This window comes from Scyliorhinus canicula, chromosome 5 (genome assembly GCF_902713615.1).
Source record: "Scyliorhinus canicula chromosome 5, sScyCan1.1, whole genome shotgun sequence".
Classification (NCBI taxonomy): Eukaryota; Metazoa; Chordata; class Chondrichthyes; order Carcharhiniformes; family Scyliorhinidae; genus Scyliorhinus; species Scyliorhinus canicula.
Window position 1 is genome coordinate 143595931 of NC_052150.1, and position 20920 is coordinate 143616850.

The following is a 20920-nucleotide window of genomic DNA, read 5'->3' on the forward strand; positions in this document are numbered from 1 at the left end:
AACATTTTGAGCCTCGTACCTTTTCCCTATTTTTCAAAGATTTTTTAATAATTTCTTAACATTCTGCTGCAGTAGGTACCTGATGGATCTCTGTGTCTATTCGGAACCCTGGATCTGCGTTATCCCTTCTTATTTTCCAAATAACAGAGATTCAGGCTGTGCTTTTTGCAAAGTTTCATTGAACTTTATTTATCAGCTTTAGTGTCCATTGGTAAACTTTGGTTACATTAGAAACTTAGGTCAGATTGATTGTCTTTAGCGAATACAGTGGCTGATTTTAAAATACAATTACCAATCTTGGTTATTCTTCAAACCATGTACACAATACAGAATTACTGATTGATTTATACAAAAGAAAGATGGCGATTTAGCAAAAGCAAGCAAAGAAAATAAGTTTCAGAAAGAAGTAGATTGATTCCGGAATTGGTTTTTCCATCCCGACAAGTGATTGTTAAGGAGATTATTATCTTAAAGTCTTGTCTTCTTTTCATCTCTGATTGGCTTTAACTAATTTATAATTCACTCAATTCGACCAAAGTGGCTGTGTCAATTTTGAGAGGGATATGTATTTAAATATATTGGTCTGATTTTCTCATACCATTGCCTGAGAAAAACACATTGTTACCATAGAAACAGACTGAGACCTCAGCCCAGTTCTTTATAACACAATAGGGTCTTTTAGCTATTTGACCTCACAGTCTGCAAAATGTGAAAATTGAGAGTCTTATCTGATTAATTCCCAGCTATAGTTGCACTGAATTAATGCTTAATATGATTTTCTGTTAATTATTCTTAATGAGTTCTCAATTAAACCTTTTATCCATCTCATGTGTAGCTAACTAGAAAAACTGATTTCTATCAGTACCTTAACTCAAAATTCCAAATATTATCACTTTTCTTTTTGTCAGACTGAAGTTTAATACCAATGTAAGTCTTTCCTCTCGGGATTGTGAGCATAAAATGTTGTGAGGATCTCAAATTATCCCACTTCCTTCTTTTGGCATGAATATACAAGACGACAGCCAACAGGACTTCAATTATATGTGTCCTCCCAAAGGGAGAAAGTGATAATTACATTACTAGTCCTTGGAAAGATGATATAAGTCTCTGGACTAATTTGCCAATTGTCCATGTGCCAAACCAGACAAAATGGAAAATATCAGATCCAGGTGTGATTTGCGATCTGAACTATGTTAATGCACCAACTGTCTTTTAACAGATGTATATTTACTGCTTAAATGGAATTCCGGAGTCATACTAAACCAGTAGGATTTATTTTTATCTTGTATAATTACTTTACATGGCTATGTGTTGAATGCCTTTGTTCAATAAGGTTATCATAAAGATAAACACTTGAGAGTGTCTCTTGACAGTGACTTCCTGATTTGATCTCTCCCAACTGCAATAGATATCAATTAGAAATTGCATTTTAAAGTAAACATATGAATGCGAGATTTGTTTTCTATTCTTTATTTATCACTCCACTTTTAAACTCCAATTATCCTTACATAAGAAATGGTGTTTACTTCCTAAATAAAAACAAAAATGCTGGAAATACTCAGCACGTCCCACTTTGGGTGTGTAAAGTGAGGTCGCTATCAAACAGGACTCAGATTTTTTTGCCCTCAGTCGGGAATGCCCCAGCGAGGCTGCACATACCTCATTTCCTGTACTGATGTGCTCAGCTCGTCCGCGCAGGAAGAGATCGGGGCATCATTTAAAAAAAAATTTTGAGTACCCAATTCATTTTTTCCAATTAAGGGGCAATTGTGCGTGGCCAACCCACCTACCCTGCACATCTTTGGGTTGTGGGGGCGAAACCCACGCAACACAGGCAGAATGTGCAAACTCCACAGGGTGACCCAGAGCTGGGATCGAACCCGGCGCCGTGAGGCACCAGTGCTAATTACTGTGCCACCGTGCTGCCCAAGGTACCATTTTTAAATGCTGCCCCGATCTCTGGTCCCCTCAGACTCTCCATTGGACTCCCCAACTTACCTGTTCGGGGTCTTTGAGCGCCACCTCATAAGGGTAGGGCATCCCTGTGCCTGACCATGGGCACCTTGGCATTGCCAGCCTGGCACCCTGGCTGCGCCTGAGTGGCAGTGGGAGTGCCACGATACCACCATGTCTAGACCCCTACTGCCCTGGGACATCCGATGGCCTGGGAGTCTCCCCAAGTCCCATTACGCCTGGCCCATATTTGTGTGAACCAGTGCTAAATGGCACCATGGCGAGGTCTCCAAGACACGGGTATTCATTCCCGGGTCTCGGGAGAATTGGACGCACTTGGGCTCACTTAAATATATAAATCTAAATCTCGCCTCGTGGGGGCAAGCTCCAGATCACGACATCTCGTTAGACTTCGCGAGGCGTTCTGAGCATCGCAAATTTTGCGCGAGACCTCTTTTGAGAATTAATGGCCTTGTTGTGTTAACAAGTTGGGTGGGATGTGGCCCTTCAATCACGCCCAATGTTTCTTCTTTCATCAGTATTTACAATATTTTCCGGTTTCATTTCAGATTTCCAGCAACACAATATTTTGCTTATGGTCATTTCCTATTCTGTCCCAGTCAAGAAACATTTCACCTTGCTCCTTCACCGTTTCAGATTACCTGAGTGCTAAATCATACCTGCACAAGTTTTTAAACTTCTGTTTTTACCTTGTGTTTATCAAGAATATACTTGGTTAAGTCTAGAACATTTGCATGCACACATCTATCTCACATATTCAATTACTAAACACTAATTATTCTGCTTCTTTTTTCAACTGCAATACAAACTCATTGAGTCCCCTGATCTTGACATTCTAAGTTTATGATTTTTTGTGAGAGGTGAGTGATTTATTTAGTTATTGGAAAATAGTTTATTTTGAGACAATTCTGTACTGGAATGGATGCATTGGTGGGGATGGAAGACGAGGCTGTATGTGAGATCTTTCTCAATTCAGATATGGATATCTCATTGATTAAGTTTCTTTAATTTGATTGAATTAGATGATTTTCTTAATTTTCCAGATCACTAACCTCAGTGACTGACTATCTCTAAATTGTTGCTATTGACGATCCAATTCATTATCTAAGAATATCTGCTTTAGCTGAAGGGGTGGTCCAAATAGCATTGCACAGATTTGAGGCAGTGTGTGAGCATCGCAATCTGCTGAACATTCAAGTTTCCTTATCTAAATATTTAAATGCATTAAGTAATTCACTCCCTGGCTCCCCCTCAACTTCTTCCCACAGCACCTTCCCATGCAATCGCCGAAGGTGTAACACCTGCCCCTTGCTCACCATCTCAGGGCCTAAATACTCTTTTCAGGTGAGGCAGTGCTTCACGTGAACCTCCTTCAATATGGCCTCTTGCATTTGCTGCTCCCAGTGCGGTCTACTTTAGATTGGAGAGACTAAACGCAGACTGGGTGACTGCTTTGCAGAACACCTCCGGTCCGTCCGCAAAGAAAGGCCCAAACCTTCCTGTCGTTTGCCATTTCAACTTACCGTCCTGCTCTCACATCCACATGTCTGTCCTTGGCCTGTGGCAATGTTCCAGTGAAGCCCAGTGCAAACTGGAGGAACATCATCTTCCACATTACAGCCTTCTGGACTTAACATTGAGTTCAACAACTTCAGACTGTGAAATCTCTCCTCCACCTTCACTCCATTTTTATTTCTATCAATTTATCTTCATTTTTTCCATAGATCTGTTTATCCCTCAGCATTGTCCCCCTCCCGCCACCCCACTTGGACCATCTGTTCCGTTTCCAGTTGCCCTTTGACAAATTGTTCACTTTTGTTTGCCACTCACACATTCTAATCTCTTTCTGTGTCACTATCTGCACTCTTCTTATCCTTAATCTCCCCCATTTACATTCCTTTTGTCTTTCTGTCCACGACATCTTTGACAAACTCCCCCAAGACTGGCTCCCTATCCAGCCCCACTGTTCCATGCCTCCCCCAACATCAGTATATATCTGACCCTATTTCCCGTTCTCTCCAGCTTTGACAAAGTGTCATCCAGACTCAAAACGTTAGCTCTCTTCTTCCTCCACAGATGCTGTCAGACCTGCTGCGATTGTCCAGTTTTTGTTTCAGATTCCAGCATCTGTAGTAATTTCCTTTGATCTAGCTTTCAAAATCTGTCGATTATCTACAATGCAAAAGTCAGCAGTATGATGGGAGTACACTCCACGTACCTGGATGTGTGCAGTTCCAACAACACCGAAGAAGCTTGACATCATTCAAGACAAACGAACCCACTTGATTGGAACCCCATTCCTCCACCATAAAAATCTACTCCCTCCACCACCAGTGCATAGAGGCAGCAGTGTGCACCACATATTAAATAAACTGTAACAGATTTCCAAGCTTCCTGTCACAGCACCTTCCAAACCCATGAATGACGTTTATCACCTAGAACACTATGGTATTAGGGGCTGGTTTGGCACAGTGGGCTAAATAGCTGGCTTGTAATGCAGAACAATGCCAGCAGTGTGGGTTAAATTCCCGTACCGGCCTCTCTGAACAGGCGTTGGAGTATGGCGACTAGGGGCTTTTCACAGTAACTTCATTGAAGCCTACTTGTGACAATAAGCGATTATTATTATTATTAATATTAAATAAATAGTGAAGACCAATTATAACATTGAAAAACATTGATCAGGCCACATGTGAGCAGGGGATCGGGGAAAATTTTGAGAACATGTAGGGTAGGATTGTGAGAGTGGCAATTTGAGGGGGAGGGGGAGTCGAGAGCTGGGTTTAGAGATGTAAGAGCAGGGGTAGAGTTGTGAGGACAGGGGTGGCTAGAGTTGTGAGGGTTGGGTTTTCTTAATTTATTTCTTCACGGGATATAGGTGGGTAAATCTGGCTGGGTCAGTATGTTTTGCCCAGCAGTGGGACATGAGAGCTGAAGCACAAGAACCCTGAGGGACAAAAGAATTAGAGGCAGGAGTAAGCTATTCAGCTCTTCAAGCATAGCCTGAACACAATTTGATAATATAACAGCTGATCTGATTTATATCCTCAACTCCACTTTTTATTCTTCCTTGGTACGTGGGGGTCGCTGGCTGGGTCAGCGTTTTTACAGCCCATCGTTAATTGCCCTTGAGAAGGTGGTGGTAAGCCACCATCTTGTACCACTGCAGTCCAAGTGTAGTTATACTTACAGTGCTGTCAGGAAGGGAGTTCTGGGATTTTGACCCAGCGGCAGTGAAGGAATGGTGATATAGTTCCAGGTCGGCATAATATGTGGCTTGAAGGGGAACTTGCAGGTGGTGCTTTTACCTATTAGGTGTAGTAAAGGTCATGGGTTTAGAAGGTGCTGACAAAGGGGCCTTGCTGGATTGCTGCATCACATCTTGTATTTGGTACCCACTGGTGACACTGTGGTGGGGTTTTCTGGCCTTTTCCACCAGCAGGATCTTGATCCCACTGAAGGTGACCCTTGCAGCAGGTTCCACGATGGCAGGGCAAGCGAGTCATGTAAAGTGCTTTTGGTAGGACCAGAAGATCATGCTAGCAGCCAATGGTGAGCTGTCTCCACCGATGTTTGGGCAGCACGGTAGCATTGTGGATAGCACAATTGCTTCACAGCTCCAGGGTCCCAGGTTCGATTCCGGCTTGGGTCACTGTCTGTGTATCACTGTCTGCACATCCTCCCTGTGTGTGCATGGGTTTCCTCCGGGTGCTCCGGTTTCCTCCCACAGTCCAAAGATGTGCAGGTTAGGTGGATTGGCCATGATAAATTGCCCTTAGTGTCCAAAATTGCCCTTAGTGTTGGGTGGGGTTACTGGGTTATGGGGATAGGGTGGAGGTGTGGACCTTGGGTAGGGTGCTCTTTCCAAGAGCTGGTGCAGACTAGATGAGCCGAATGGCCTCCTTCTGCAAATTCTATGAATTCTCTGAATTACATTAACACTACAATGAAATTATTGTGAAAATCCCGTAGTCGCCACATTCTGATGTGGAATCGCAGGCACCCGAACATTCTGAACTGAGGCAGGGGTGATCCTCCCAGAATCTCAGCTTCATTGTGGCCTTGGAGGAGAAGGAGGAACAAATGACCCCAATGACTGTTTGGGTTGCAACCCACGATTTTGGGAACTCCTGTTTGGGCAGTCAATTCATCATCATAATGCAGCACAAAAAATGACCTGGAAGATGAAGTAAGAAGGGCCACAGAAAGGGCGTGTGTGCGCCATATGTGGCTCATGTCTATGCAGTGAATACCAATGATGTGGAGATGATGGCGTTGGGCTGGGGTGGGCATAGTAAGAAGTCTTACAACCAGGTTAAAGTCCAACAGGTTTGTTTTGAATCACTAGCTTTCAGAGCGTAGCTCCTTCATCACTTGGTCATAACAACTGGTTGACATTCACCTGATGAAGGAGCAGTGCTCCGAAAGCTAGTGATTCAAAACAAACCTGTTGGACTTTAACCTGGTGTTATACAACTTCTGACTAAAAATATCAATGGCATAGAAGGAGAGGGGCAGCAGGCACCACCACCTGCAATGGTTTGGTGAGTAATAATGGGCTCTCTCTTTGACTCACCAAAACCTTGTTTGATTGGCTCGTTATTGCTCATAGCACCATGAATTCACTTCAGTTTGAATCTGAATTGGGTTTTGGAGCAAGCAATGAGATAGACTAATGTTTGGCCTATCCACTCTGTGCATTGACTTTGTAACTTTAAGGATATGATTAAAAAATAGTTAAATATATTCAGATTTGGAAAAGGCACATCATTGTGAAAAAGAAACTCAAACATTCGTGGCCAACTGAGGAGGTTGAATAGAGGGGAGCCCGTTCATCCCTTCCCGTACCAGCCACCCCGAACACGCGCCGGAATGTGGCGACTTGGGGCTTTTCACAGTAACTTCATTTGAAGCCTACTTGTGACAATAAGCAATTTTCATTTCATTTCATTTAGTCATAACAACTGGTTAACATAACTCTTAAAATGAAGGTAACTTATCAACTGACTTGAATTGTTGACCAAAGGTTCAGTGCGTTCTCTAGAATGTTCTGTTGCACAAAATAAAATCCATATTTGTGTCACTCTTCCTGAGCTCTGACGAGTTGGCACTCATAATGATTTACAATCAACAATGTAAAAGGCAACATAATTAATGCGAAGCTGCACTGTTTTGAAATGGCCCTGCTTTTATCGGGATGACTTGCCATAAAGGAAAAGCATGTCATCCCTCATCACATCATTCCTCATTTAAAATACCTAAGAAATCATTGAACAGCTTTAGGCAGGCTGCAGCAGACTACTTTTCCACATGAAAGTGCCCACAATGTCGGGATCCAAAAGAAAGTGAAATCTTAATTTAAAAAAAAATAATAATTTTCACTCATTTCTTCCTTACATAGCCCCCAGTTGGGTTTAAGGTTATAGGTGGTGACAACCGGCTGACATCTCATTCACTCAATTTTGTGTGAAGCTTTTCAAATGACTATCAGAGGTGTGTGTGCACGTAAGGATTTTGTGGGTACAACTTCCACAGGCGGCCATGGAGTGAGTGGTTGCGCACAAGGCAGCTCCATCTCGAAGGCATTGGTTCTGACAGTGTATACCCAGTCGTGGGGTAGTTTTAGCGGAAATGTTGAGCGGAAGGTGTAGCAAAAGATGTTCTCCAAGATTGGCACGTCTACTGGCTACCATACCCAAATGGCAGAGGGGGTAGGATCACAATCGGTGGGAAAGCCCCAAATGAAGTCGTTGATGAGCGTCACAATGGAGGAATTTTGCCAGCAAAGGAAGGAGACCAACTGGTCGAAGGTGATTAAGGGAGCAGTGGCACCTTTGTAAGGGTCTATGGATCAGGTTGTTGGACCGGGTGGCACTCGGGGCGAAGATACGGAAGTGGAGAAAGTGGTGTCCAATCAGAATGATTGGATTGTGTCTTTGGAGGTGGTGGTGGGGATCCTGGGGGATTTATGCAAGTCACTGTGGGTGGAGGAGCAGGAGAAGAGATCTAGATGGCAGAGCTTGAGGATTGCAGATCTGCCAGAGGGTGTGGAAGGAATGAGTGCCAATAAGTACATTTCATAAGTTGTTGTCCGCTTTGGTGGAGAAGAAGGTGCTGGACAAGGTGGATCAGGCCCATAGGTTCTTGAGGCAGAAGCCAAGAGCAGGGGAGCCATCACGGGCGGTGATTGTATGGTTGCACAAGTTTGTGGACAAGGAGAGGATCCTGAGATGGGCCAGGGTGAAGCGAGTCTGTAAAAGAGAGAGTAATCGAGTCTGGATATACCAGGACATTGGCAGGGAGCTGATGAAGAGACATGGGATTTAACCAGGCCAAGGCTGTGTTGTACCAATGCAAAATTCATTTTGAGGTGCTGTATCCAGTGAGCATTTGGGGAACATTTGAGGTGCCAGTGGAGGTGAATGACTTTATTAGGGACCATAAATTGGGGGAAAACTGAGAGGTGGTGCAGGAGGTTAGGGAAAGCAAAAGTGGGTGTTGTGGCTGTTTGGTGTTGCTGAAGGGGAGTAATTGTTTTGGTGAGTGTAAAATTGTCAGGTGGGGGTCAGAGCAATCATATTTTTTTCTCCCACATCACCCCCCTTTCATCTTTTGTCTTGTTTTTTAGGACGAGGCTTTTATGAATTTGGGTGCTTTCTTTTTCATGTAAGGGGTGTGTGTGACAATGCCCTTTGGGTGAGGGAGATGGTCTTGTCAGTATTCAGGGGGTAAGGGACTAGTTACACAAGCTGAGGAGCGGGAGGGTGTATACAAAGGAGGGGGGGGGGGGGGCTTCGGGTGGATGGGAGTTGCCACAATAGCAAGCAATGCTAGTGGAACAGAGGTGAGGAAGAGGTCATGAAGGATGGGGAGGAGGGAATGTGATGGGGCAGGATGGGAGGTTGAGCGTGGTCATGATTGGAGCAGGGGGCTATCTTGGATGGGCCCAGTTCCAGGCAGGATTAAGTGAGGCAAGTGGATGATAATGGTGGATGGTAGAGGGGAATGGAGGCACAGGCTTTCGGTAAGAGTCGTGACGTGGAACCTCCTGGAGCTGAATGGACCAGTCAAGAGGCCCTGGGTTTTGGCGCACCAGAGGGGTATGAGAGCGAGGTGAATTTTCTACAGGAGACACATCTCTGGGTGAAGTATCAGGTTAGGCTGAGGAAGGGTTTGGTGGGATAAGTATTTCACTCGGGGTTTGCTTTGAAGTTGGGTGGCCATTTTGTTGAACAAGTGGACGAGGTTTGTGGGGGCCAGGGAAGTGTGGGATCCGGGGGGAAGGTATATGTTAGTGAGTGGGGTGATGGAGGGGGCACCAGTGGTGTTAGTCAATGTATATGTGCCTAACTGGGACGATGCCTGGTTTGTAATGTAGTTACTGGGAGTGATCTCGGACTTGGATACGCACCAACTGATTATGAACGGAGATTTTAATTGTTTAATGGAGTCAAAGGTGGACAGGTCAAACACCAAATTGATGGGAAGGTCGAGGATGGCGAAGGATTTGGGAGGATTAATGGAGCGTATAGGGATGGTGGAGGTTTATGAACCCAGGAAGGAGGCTGTACTCCTTCTTGCACTTGTACAAGGTGTATTCTCTGATCGATTTCACAGTGAGTCGGGCAGTGCTGATCGGAGTGGTGGGGGCGGAGTATGTGGGAATTGTGATTTCAGACCGTGCGCCGCATTGGCTGGAGGTTAGGCTTAATTTGGGGCAGGTGCAGAGGCCGGGCTGGAGGTTGGATACGGGTCTCTTGGCGGATTAGGTTTTTTGTGAAAAGGTGAGACTGGCGATTGGGAATTATGTGGGCATGAATCAGAATGCGGAGGTCAGTGTCAAGTTCCAGTAAGTGTTGAAGGTGGTGGACGAGTGGAGATTATCTCATTCAAGGTTCACAAGGAAAGAAGGAGGAGGGAGGAGCATGGACAGCTGCTGGATCAGATAGTTGAGGTGGTTAGGAGGTACTCTGGGAGGGCCCCACTAAGGAGTTGTTGGTGAAGAGGAAGAGGCTGCTGGGGCAGTTTGATAGGTTGAGAAGGGCAAAGCAGTGGGGCACCTGTGGGGGTTGGGGGGTGTGCGTGGGGTTCAGTATGAGTGAGGAATGAAAGCGCCCACCTGTTGCGGCAGCAGGCGGCACCTGGGGATGTTTTAAGGGTGCGGCCGGAGATTGGGGAGGTGGTAGCAGAGCCGGGGAGGATAAATGAGCTGTTCAGGGGGTATTACAAGATGTTGTACAAGACCGGGCAGAAAAGAGGGAGATATGGGCCGACTCTTAGATGAGGGGAAATGGGATGATTCTTGGATAAGTGGGAAATGGGACGACTCTTGGATGAGTGGGAAATGAGACGACTCTTGGATGAGTGGGATATGGGATGACTGTTGGATGAGTTGGAGTTCCCAGAGTTGGAGGAACAGAAGAGGCTGGCATTGGAGGAGCCACTGGGGCTGAGGGAGGTTATAGGCAGTATCAGGCAAATGCAGTCGGGGAAGGCCCAGGGCCGGACAGCTTTCAGCCGGAGTTTTATAAGCTGTTTGCGACAGAGTTGGTCCCTCACCTGCTGGGTATGTCTCGTGAGGCAGTGGAGTGATGGCAGTTGTGAGGGACGCTGGCACAGACGTCGAAGAAGGGAAGGATTCACTGGAGCATACAGGCCCATCGCTGCTGAATATGGACGTGAAAGTGTTGGCGGGTAAGGTGGAGGGATGTGTGCCAGGGATAGTCTCTGAGGATCAAATGGGTTTTGTGAAGGGTAGGCAGGTCTCCAGTGACATCAGGAGGCTGTTAAATGTAGTTATGATTCCATCAGAGGGGCGGGCGCCAGAGGTTATTGTTTCTAAATCCCCTACTAAAACTATCCAGAAAGGTTAACTGATCTTGTATGTTTGTGGGAAGTTGCTGTTATTTGCTGCCATGTTTACCTCTGCAGCACCAGTTATTCACGGCTGTGAATAGTTTTTGAATAAACTGAGGTTGTGGACGAGGTTATATAAATAATAGGTCCTTTCTTTCCTGAGGATCAAAAATAAAATGTATCTGGTCTCAATGGAAAAGTAGCACACCTTGCAATTAACCCACTAATGCAATGGGAGTGGAAAACATGATTTATATTATACAAAGAACAAAAAATAGTTCACACAATATACTGGAATTTTCTAATTTGATGCAAAAGTAAATGAGCTACATCTGATTCAAATCACTGAGTCATACTAGACCTTTGAACCGAAAGTGCCTTTAAAACATATGTTAGGGAGCTCTTATTAATTCTTGTGTTGCAATGATTAACTGCTAATACAAAATTATTTTGTTTCTGAAGGAAAATGTGATTCAATTCCCTTTCAAAACTTAAAAGTACTCTATCTATTTCCCCAGGGTTTATAAAGTTGCTTTCCAATTGCAGGTAATGAAAACCATTGAGATGATATCACTCCAACTGTGTGGGCAATATTCTCAGTGTGCCATCATCTGCAAAGTGGTTAACTTCAGAGGAATCTGCCTCTGGTACCATTATTATCAAACTTTTTTACATTTTGTGATTGAGCTGTGCCTGTTTATGCACGACTGATGTAACAATTAGACAATAATATAGACTGGTATTTGATTAGCTTGTCTTTATATGTGGTTATGTGTAATTGTTTAGCGACTAGAGATTGAGAATTCAAAGCAGAAATAAGCCATTTGGCCCTGTGAACCTGTTCTGCTATTCAATAAGATCACGGTTGATCTGATGGCGGCTGCAACTCCAGTTTCCTTCCTTTCCTGAAAAATGGTGGCCACAACTCCAATTTCCTACCTTCCTCATTTGCTCCTCATTTCTGTCTTAAATAGGAAACCCCTAACATTTAAACTATCTCGTTCGAAACTCCCCACAAAGGGAAGCCTTCTCTCAACGTCCACCCTGTTCATGTCCACTCAGAATCTTTCATGTTTCAATAAGATCACCTCTCATTCTTAACTCCAACAGATACAGGCCCTCTTCTCATAAGATAACCCTTCCCTCCATCCCAGGTGAACCTTCTCTCTACTGCTTTTAATGCAATTATATGGAGATCAAAATTGCACACATGAATCCAAATGCTATTTCACTAAAGCCAAGTACAGCTGTAGTAACACTTCCATACTTTTATGCTCGATTCCCCTTGCAATAAATGTCAAAATTCCATTTGCCTTCCCCCACACTAACCTTTTATCAGGACACTCAGATCCCACTGTACCTTAAGAGTTCTGCAGTTTCTCTACATTTAAGTATTAGACTGTATTTTTTAATTCTTCCTGCCAAAATGCACAGTTCACATTTCCCCACATTATACTCAAAGTGCCAATTTTTTTGACCATTCACTTCGCCTATCAAAGCCCCTTTGTAGATTCTTTTGGCCTGAATTTGCATGGAGATGGAAATACTCCGTCCCTTCGCCAAAATGGCATTGCAGCCCTAATTCCAAGAGTCCTGCCCCAAATCTGGTACTCCATATTTTCACATATAAAAGAGCGGCTACCTTCTGAAAAGTGTAACTTTCTTAAGTGGGATGTCCAAAACTCAACTTGTGGGCTTTAGACATTTAAGCAGAGGTCTAAGTTACCAAAGTTGTTTGGAGAGGCAGTGTACACTTTTGGGGAGGTCAGGTGCCCTTTGGGATTGTTGAAAGTAAACATGAAATATGAATATAAAAAGTGGCATTTGAGCTCCCAAGCTCTTTAATTTTTGTTTAAAAAATAAAACAGCGTGCAGTTGAAAGAAAATTAGACAGCCATGTGAGGTCTCAAGTGATCTGGTAGGTGCCAAACTCTATTGCATTCCCAAACATCAGACAACTACTAGAGAAGGCAAAGGACTGTGTTTTTACATAACCAAACAAGCATCTTGGTGCTTGCAATTTCACTAGCTTTCTGTTGACCTTAGTCTGAGAGCTATCAATATGGGATTGGTACTGCCTTATTAATTCTACAAACTTTTGTAGAATTTTGTAGAACTGCCCTTAGTGTTGGGTGGGGTTACTGGGTTATGGGGATAGGGTAGAGGTGTTGACCTTGGGTAGGGTGCTTTTTCCAAGAGCCGGTGCAGACTCGATGGGCCGAATGGCCTCCTTCTGCACTGTAAATTCTATAATTTATCAGAATTTGGGGACCTCTAATTTCACTGTTGGATTGACAGCCCCGGGGCAATATGTGTTTTTTATCAGGGATTAAGTGCTTGCAGAAACCTAAATGCAGTGAATAGATTTTTATGAAAAATGTGTTGTTTTAAACAGTGAAATCAGCAGTAAACCTAGAACTGGATCCTGAAGTCTTCTCATGGTGAACACTGTGTGAGTTGGCACTAAGGGTGTAAGGGAAAAGAGTGATAGATGGGGAGTGTATGTTGGCACTAAATTGGTGTGGGGCTGTAGAAGGGCATAGGTTGGTATTGAGGGAATGATTAGCTATGAGTGGGAGGTCGTCTAGAGGGATATTTCTGGTTTTATTCTTTTTGTTTTACAGCTAGGATGAAGACCAGAATCACTGAAGTGGGCCTTTTAAACTGCCCAACTCTTGTAACTGGAAGTCTCAGTGGTTACCTCTGCATTGTTTTTTGGGACAGCAGGCCCGACTCCCATTAACACCCACTGCCCGCAACCCACCCCCCAGGAACGGCAATCCTAGTATCTGGGATACTTTCTCGGGTTTGGAATTTTCACGACTAGGGAGCAAAAATTCAGTCATAGAATCATAGAATTTACAGTGCAGAAGGAGGCCATTCGGCCCATCAAGTCTGCACTGGCCCTTTTAAAGAACACTCTACCTAAGCTCACGCCTCCACCCTATCCCCATAACCGAGTAACCCCACCTAACCTTTTGGACACGAAGGGCAATTTATCATGGCCAATCCACCTAACCTTCACATCTTTGGACAGTGGGAGGAAACCAGAGCAACCTGAGGAAACCCATGCAGACATGGGGAGAACGTGCATATTCAACACAATGTTCCAAGCCGGGAATCGGACCTGGGACCCTGGAGCTGTGAAGCAACTGTGCTAACCACGGTGCTATCGTGCCCCCCCCCCCCACTGTGATACCGTGCCCCCCTTTTATATCCTCTTGACAACTTACTTTCTTTGTGTCATAAGAAAATTTGGCTACCATACATTCAGTCTCTTTGTCCACGGCATTGAAATAGATTGTAAATGGCTGAAGCATCAGTACTGATTCCTGTGACACTCCACCAGTTACCAACTGAAAATGACTGATTGCTTCCTGTTGGCTAACCAATCCTCAATCCATGCTAATATATTACTCCCTACGCCATGAGCGTTTTATTTTGTCTAGTAATCTTTTAGTGTGGCATCTTACCAAATGCTTTTTGGCACGTCCACAGGTTCCCCTTTATCCACCTTGCTTGTTACTTCCTCAAAAAATTCTAATGAATTAGTCAAACACAATTTCCTTTCACAAAACCATATTAACTCTGCCTGGTTGTCTCTGCTTGATTGTATTATGATTTAATAATTTTTTAAACAAGTTAATTTCATCATTTAAAAAAAAATCATTTTTCCGGGATGTAGGTTCGCTGACTAGGCCATCATTTGTTGCCCATTCTTATTGAGCTTGAGAAAGTTGTGGTGAGCTGCCTTCTTGAACCACTGCAGTCCATGTGATGTAGGTATACCTACTGTGCTGATAAGGTGGTAGTTCCAGGATTTTGACCCAGCAACAACAAAGGAACGGCGATATATTTAAAGTCAGGGTGGTGAGACTTGAAGGGAAACTTCCAGGTGATGGTGTTCCCAGATAGCTGCTACACTTGTCCTTCTAGATGGTAGTGGTCGTAAGCTTGGAAGATGATGCCTAAGGAGCCTTGGTGAGTTTCTGCACCTTGTAGATGGTACACACTGCTACTGCTGTGCGTCGGTGGTGGAGGGAGTGAATGTTTGTGAAAAAGGTGCCAATAAAACGAGGTGCTTTGTCCTGGGATGGTATTGAACTTCTTGTGTTGTTGGAGCAGCACTCCTCCAGGGAAGTGGGGAATATTTCATCACATTTCTGACTTGTTTGTCGATGGTGGTCAGGTTTTTGGGAGTCAGGAGGTGACCACTCACTGCATGATTCCTAGACTCTGACCTGCTCTTGTAGCTACAGTATTTATATGGCTAGTCCAGTTCCTGGTCAATGGTAACCCCCAAAGTGTTGATGGTGAGGGTTTCTGTGATGCTAATGTCAAACGGTGATGGTTTGATTCTCTCTTACTGGAAATGGTCATTGCCTGGTACTTGTGTGGTGTGAATGTTACTTGGCTCTTGTCAGTTCAAGCCTGGATATTGTCCAGGTCTTGCTGCATTTGCACGTGGACTGATTCAGTGTCTGAGGAGTTGTGAATGGTGCTAAACATTGTATAATCATCAGCAAACATCCCCACATCTGACCTTGTGTTGGAAGGATGGTCATTGATGGAGCAGCTGAAGATGCTTGGGCCTGGGAAAAAACCCTGAGGAACTCCTGCATTGATGTCCCAGGACGGAGATGACTGACCTCCAACAACCACAACGCAGCCACGTTGTTTGAGATGCAGGTCATGTATTCCATGGGACCTTTCAAACATCATTCCTATTTGCTCCACCCACTTGAATGGATCCCTGAACCATGGTGCTATGGTCAATTCACTCAACGATCCTGCAGTCCCTGCTCTTGTCCAGACAAACTGCAAGAACCTCAAAACCGATGAATAATAGCAAGGTCCGAGACTCCTCCAGTACTAATTTCTGCATCTGCATATCTGGCTCATTCACAGTCACACCTACCTGCCCGTGATCGCAGACCAAACTGAAGAACCTAGCCTATGTCATGTGACTTCCTTCTGGGAAAGAGCATCTGGGACCCCTTCCTGATGCATCACAATGTATGAAGCTCAGAGCCCAGCTCATTAATTCTGAGCCAAAGGTCCTTAAACTGCAGATTTACCTAAAAACGAGGTGTCAACCTGGTGAAGCGACAATACAGCTACAAACAGGACTACTTGCATGCCAAATAGCGAAAGCAGCATCTGATTGATAAATAAGTGATCCCGGAACCGCTGGATCTGATCTAAATTCTGCACTCCTGCCACATCCAGTCGTGAATGGTGATGGACAATTAAGCAACTCACTGGGGGAGGAGACTCCACAAATAGCCCCGTCCTCAATGATTGGGCAGCCCGTACATCCGTGCAAAAGACCAGGCTTTTGCAATAATCTTCAGCCAAAAGTGCTGAGTGGATGTTTCATCTCGGTCTCCTCCCGTGGTCACCACCATCACAGATGCCAGTCTTTGGCCAGTTCTATTTACTTCCAGCCACATCAAGAAACAGTTGGAAGTGCTAAACATGGCAAAAGCTATGGGCCGTGAATCCAGCAAAAGATTTGTGCTCCAGAATTAGCTGCATCCTTAGTCAAGCTTTTCCAGTACAGCTACAGGATTGGCATCTTCTAGCAGCCACCCTATTACTGCCCCATCAGTCTACCATTGATCATCAGAAAAGGGATGGAAGAGGTGGTTGATAATGCTATATAGTAGTGGCAGTTGCTCAGAAACGACCTGCTCATAGCCACTCAGTTTGGGTTCTACCAGAGCCACTTGACTCCTGACCTCATACAGCCCTCGTCCAAACATGAACAAAAAGAGATGAACTCAAAAGGTGAGGTGAGAGTGACTGCCCTTGACATCAAGTTAGTATATCAAGAAGCCTGAGCAAAACTGGAGTCAATAGGAATCGAGGGGAGAGAACTCCAGTGGTTGGAGGCATACCTGGCACAAAGAAAGATGGTTATGGTTCTTAGAGATTAGTCATCTCAATCCCAGACATCACTGCAGGAGTTCCTCACTGCAGGCCAGTGTCCTAGGCCAAACTATCTTCAGCTGCTTTATGATTGACTACCTCGCCATCATAAGGTCGGAAGTTGGGATGGATAGTGATGATTGCACAATGCTCAGCACCATTGGCGACTCCTCCGATACTGAAGCAGTCTGTGCAATAGACAGGAAGAACTGGACAACATTCAGGCTTTGCTGATAAGCGGCAACTAACGTTCACGCATCATGACCATTTGGCTCACCACCACCTTCTCAAGGGCAATTAGGAATGGGCAGTAAAAATGTTGGCCTAGCCAGTTGCACCCATGCCCTGTGAGAGAATTTTTAAAAAAGTGGAGCTAAGGCCACAAATCAGATCAGCCATTATGTTATTGATTTGAATAACATGCTTGAGGGGCTGAATGGTTTAATCCTGAGTCTAATTGTTCTATTCCTTTGGGCTCTTGTCCTTCAACTGTCCTGTCCCACTGTTGGTTTCTGGCTCCATATCTTGGCTCATTCCTTTTTTTGTAAAAGGTCAGAATAGCAACTCTTCCTTCCTGTACTGAAGTAAATTCCCAAGCTTATAGCCTCGAGCTACAGTGAGTGAGCAGCTTTTGAGCTGGTATCTTTGTGCTTCCTTGCTTCGTGCACTTCGTAAGATCTCCTGTATTTATAATAGCTGAAATTATGCAGAGATGAATCCACATTGCTGGCCAAAGAAGTCAGTCTGAACTAGCCACCCAGTAAACTTATATTGCCGCCTCTCCTTTGGAGAGCTTGTTTGGCCCTGACGAAGACTGAAAGGAACTTAATTACAATTTACTGTTAAAATTAAGTACTAAATGCAAATGAGGCTAGATTTTAGAGCGAGATTAACCTTTAAAACAAACCCTTAAAATTCCCTCACTCGCCAAATTCCCAAGATCACACTCGTGTTTCAAGCTGCACTCAGTTTACGATCTGCTGGCTTCATTATTTGTTCTGTGTGTGCTTATTTGCATCTGCACGGACATAACTCTTCTCCCCTGTGCCAATGTTTATCAAGTGGAACATTTACTCTTCGTTCATGTTAAAGTAATGACATGTAAATGGTTTGTTGAAAATCAAAGAGTTTTGAAAGGTTTGTTTTATGTCACAGAAAAATACTGTGCAGAAAAGTCCCTTTAGCCCATCGAGTCTGCACCGCTGCATGAAAGGCACCTGATCTGCCAATTTTAATCCCATTTACCAGCACTTGGCCCACAGCCTTGAACGTTAAGGCATTCCAAGTGCTCATCCAGGTATTTTTTTAAAGGACGTGAGACAACTCACCTCTACCACCCTCCCAGGTAGTGCATTCCAGACCGTCACCACTCTCTGGGCAAAAATGGTTTTCCTCAAACCCCCTTGAACCTCCTGCTCCTCACCTTGAACTTGTGTCCCCTTGTAACCAACCCTTCAACTAAGGGGAACAGCTTTTCTCTATCCATGCCCTCATAATCTTGTACACCTCAATCAGGGTACCCCTCGGTCTTCTCTGCTCCAGCGAAATCAAGCCAAGCCTATCCAACTTTTCTTCTTAACTTAAATGTTCCATCCCAGGCAACATCCTGGTGAATCTCCTCTGCACCTGCTCCAATACACCTTCCTATAATATGGCGACCAGAAATGCACACAGTACTCCAGCTGTGGCCTCACCAAAGTTCTATACAGCTCCATCCTGACCTCCTTGCTTTTGTAATCTGCTCCTCGATTGATAAAAGTGAGCGTCCCATATGCCTTTTCACCACCCTATTAACATGTCCTTCTGACTTCAGAGATCTATTTACAAGCACTCCAAGGTCTCTTTGTTCCTCGGGGTTTCCCAGTGTGGTGCCATTCATTGAATATTTCCTTGTCAAATTGCTCCTTCCAAGTGTAACACCTCACACTTTTCAGGATTAAATTCCATCTGCCACTTTTCTGCCCATTTGATTATCTTGTCTATATCTTCTGTAACCCAAGACTCTCAGTCTCACTGTTAACCACCTGAACTATATTTGTGTCATCTGCAAATTTACTAATCCTACCCCCACATAGTCATCCAAGTAATTTATATAAATGCCGAATAATAGGAGACAGATCCCTGTGGTACGCCTCTGGACACTGGCTTCCAGTCACTAAAGCAGCTATTATTGCCCTCTGTTTCTTACAGCTCAGCCAGCTTTGAGTCAACCTTATCAAGTTCCCCTGTATCCCGTGCATTTGCCTTCTTTATAAGCATTCCATGCTCAAAAAATTCAATTAAACTTTTTAGGCATGACCTTCCTCTGACAAAGCCATGTTGACTATTCCTGATCAGACCTTGCCTCCCCAAGTGGAGATAGATTTTCTCCTTCAGAATTTTATCCATTTGTTTCCCCACCACTGATGTGAGACTCACATGTCTGTAGTTCCCTGGCTTATCCCTCGAGCCTTTCTTAAACAGTGGGGCCACATTCACAATTCTCCAGTCCTCTGCCACCTCTCCCATGGCCAGAGAAGGACTAAAAATTTGGATCATGGCCCCCACAATATCCTCCCTTGCCTCCCACAGCAACCTGGGACATCATTCGTTCGGACCTGAAGTTTTCTCCACTTTTAAGCCTGCCAAGACCTCCAATACCTCGTCTCTCCCTAGAGCAACTTGCTCAATAACCTCACAGTCTCTCTCCCCGAGTTCCATATCTGCCTCCTCATTCTCTTGGGAGAAGACAGGTGTGAAATATTCATTTAACACCCTACAATGTCCTCTGACTCCACCCACAGATTCTCATCTTGGTCCCTAATGGCCCCTACTTTGTCCCTAATTATCCTCTCCCCATTGATATACTTGTACAATGTCTTGGGATTTTCCCTACTTTTACCAACTAGAGATTTCTCATATCCTATCTTTGCTCTCCTAAGCTCCATTTTGCACTTTCTGAACTCCACTCATGTCTCTGCTGATTTTCTCCCCTTGTACTTATTAAAAGCCTCTCTTCCTTCTCATTGTATCCTTTATCTCTGGTCATCCGTGGTTCTCTGGACTTGTTATTCCTTCCTATTGCCCAAGGTGGAACATGTTAAGCCTGAACTCTCCCCATTTCCCCTTTGAACAACCCCCAACTGCTCTTCTGCAGATCTCCCCACCAGTAACTTGTTCCAATCTACCTTGGCCAGATACTGCTTTATTTTACTAAAGTCTGCTCTTCCCCAATCCAAGACCTTTTTCTGCAATTTGTCTATTTCCTTGTTCAAAACAAACTTACAATTGTACCATGTTGTGGTTGCTATCAGTAAAATGCTCCCCACCATCACATCAACCACAACAAACTCATTCCCTAGAGTTTGGTCCAGCACTGCACCATCCCTTGTTGGACCCTCCACATGTCGAGCTGACGAGTTCTCTTGTATACATTTTATGAACTCTGCTCCATCTACGTCCTTAACACAATGACCATCCCAGTTAATGTTGGGAAAGTTGAAATCACTCACTATAATTATCCTATTGTTATTTTTACACACTTCTGCAAATTGTGCACATATTTGCTCCTCAGTTTCCTGCTATCTGGGAGTCTATAATAAACACCTAGCAATGTGGCTGTCCCTTTTTTATTCCTGAGCTCTACCCGCAAAGTTTCATTTAACGCTATCCCCAAGATATCACCTCTCCTTCCAGCAATAATTGACTCCTTAACTAAAAGTTCAAAGCCTCCCCCTTTTGCCCACTCCCCTGTCCCTCCTTAAGCTGCCAATCCTGCCCCTCCTCAACCACATCTCTATGATGGCTACTATATCATAACGCCACATGTCAACCCTCCCTCTTAACTCATCCGTTTTACCTGTAATACTCCAGCCATTCAGCCTTGCCTTACTCTCCTGTATTCCCTCTGACTTGATTGTTTTTTTGTGATACACTGTGTAACTCTATTCTGCTAACAGTCTGTGTCTCCTCCCCCTGCCGCATTAGTTTAAACTCCTACTAACAGCTCTAGGAAACCCACAAGCAAAGATATTAATACCGCTCTGGTTCAGATATAGATTGTCCCAGGTCTCACCTTCCTCAGAAATGGTCCTAATGGTCCAGGAATCTAAAACCATCCCTTCTGCACCACTCTTAAGCCACATATTCATCTATGCTATTCTCCTATTTCTAAACTCAC

At 44.4% G+C, this 20920-nt stretch overlaps 1 protein-coding gene across 1 annotated transcript in view; it reads right to left on the bottom strand.

The window, feature by feature from the left end:
- The window catches only part of cntnap2a (contactin associated protein 2a), a 2445269-nt gene that overhangs the window by 305208 nt on the left and 2119141 nt on the right, over positions 1–20920 (bottom strand). The gene's annotated exons all lie outside the window — the stretch shown is intronic.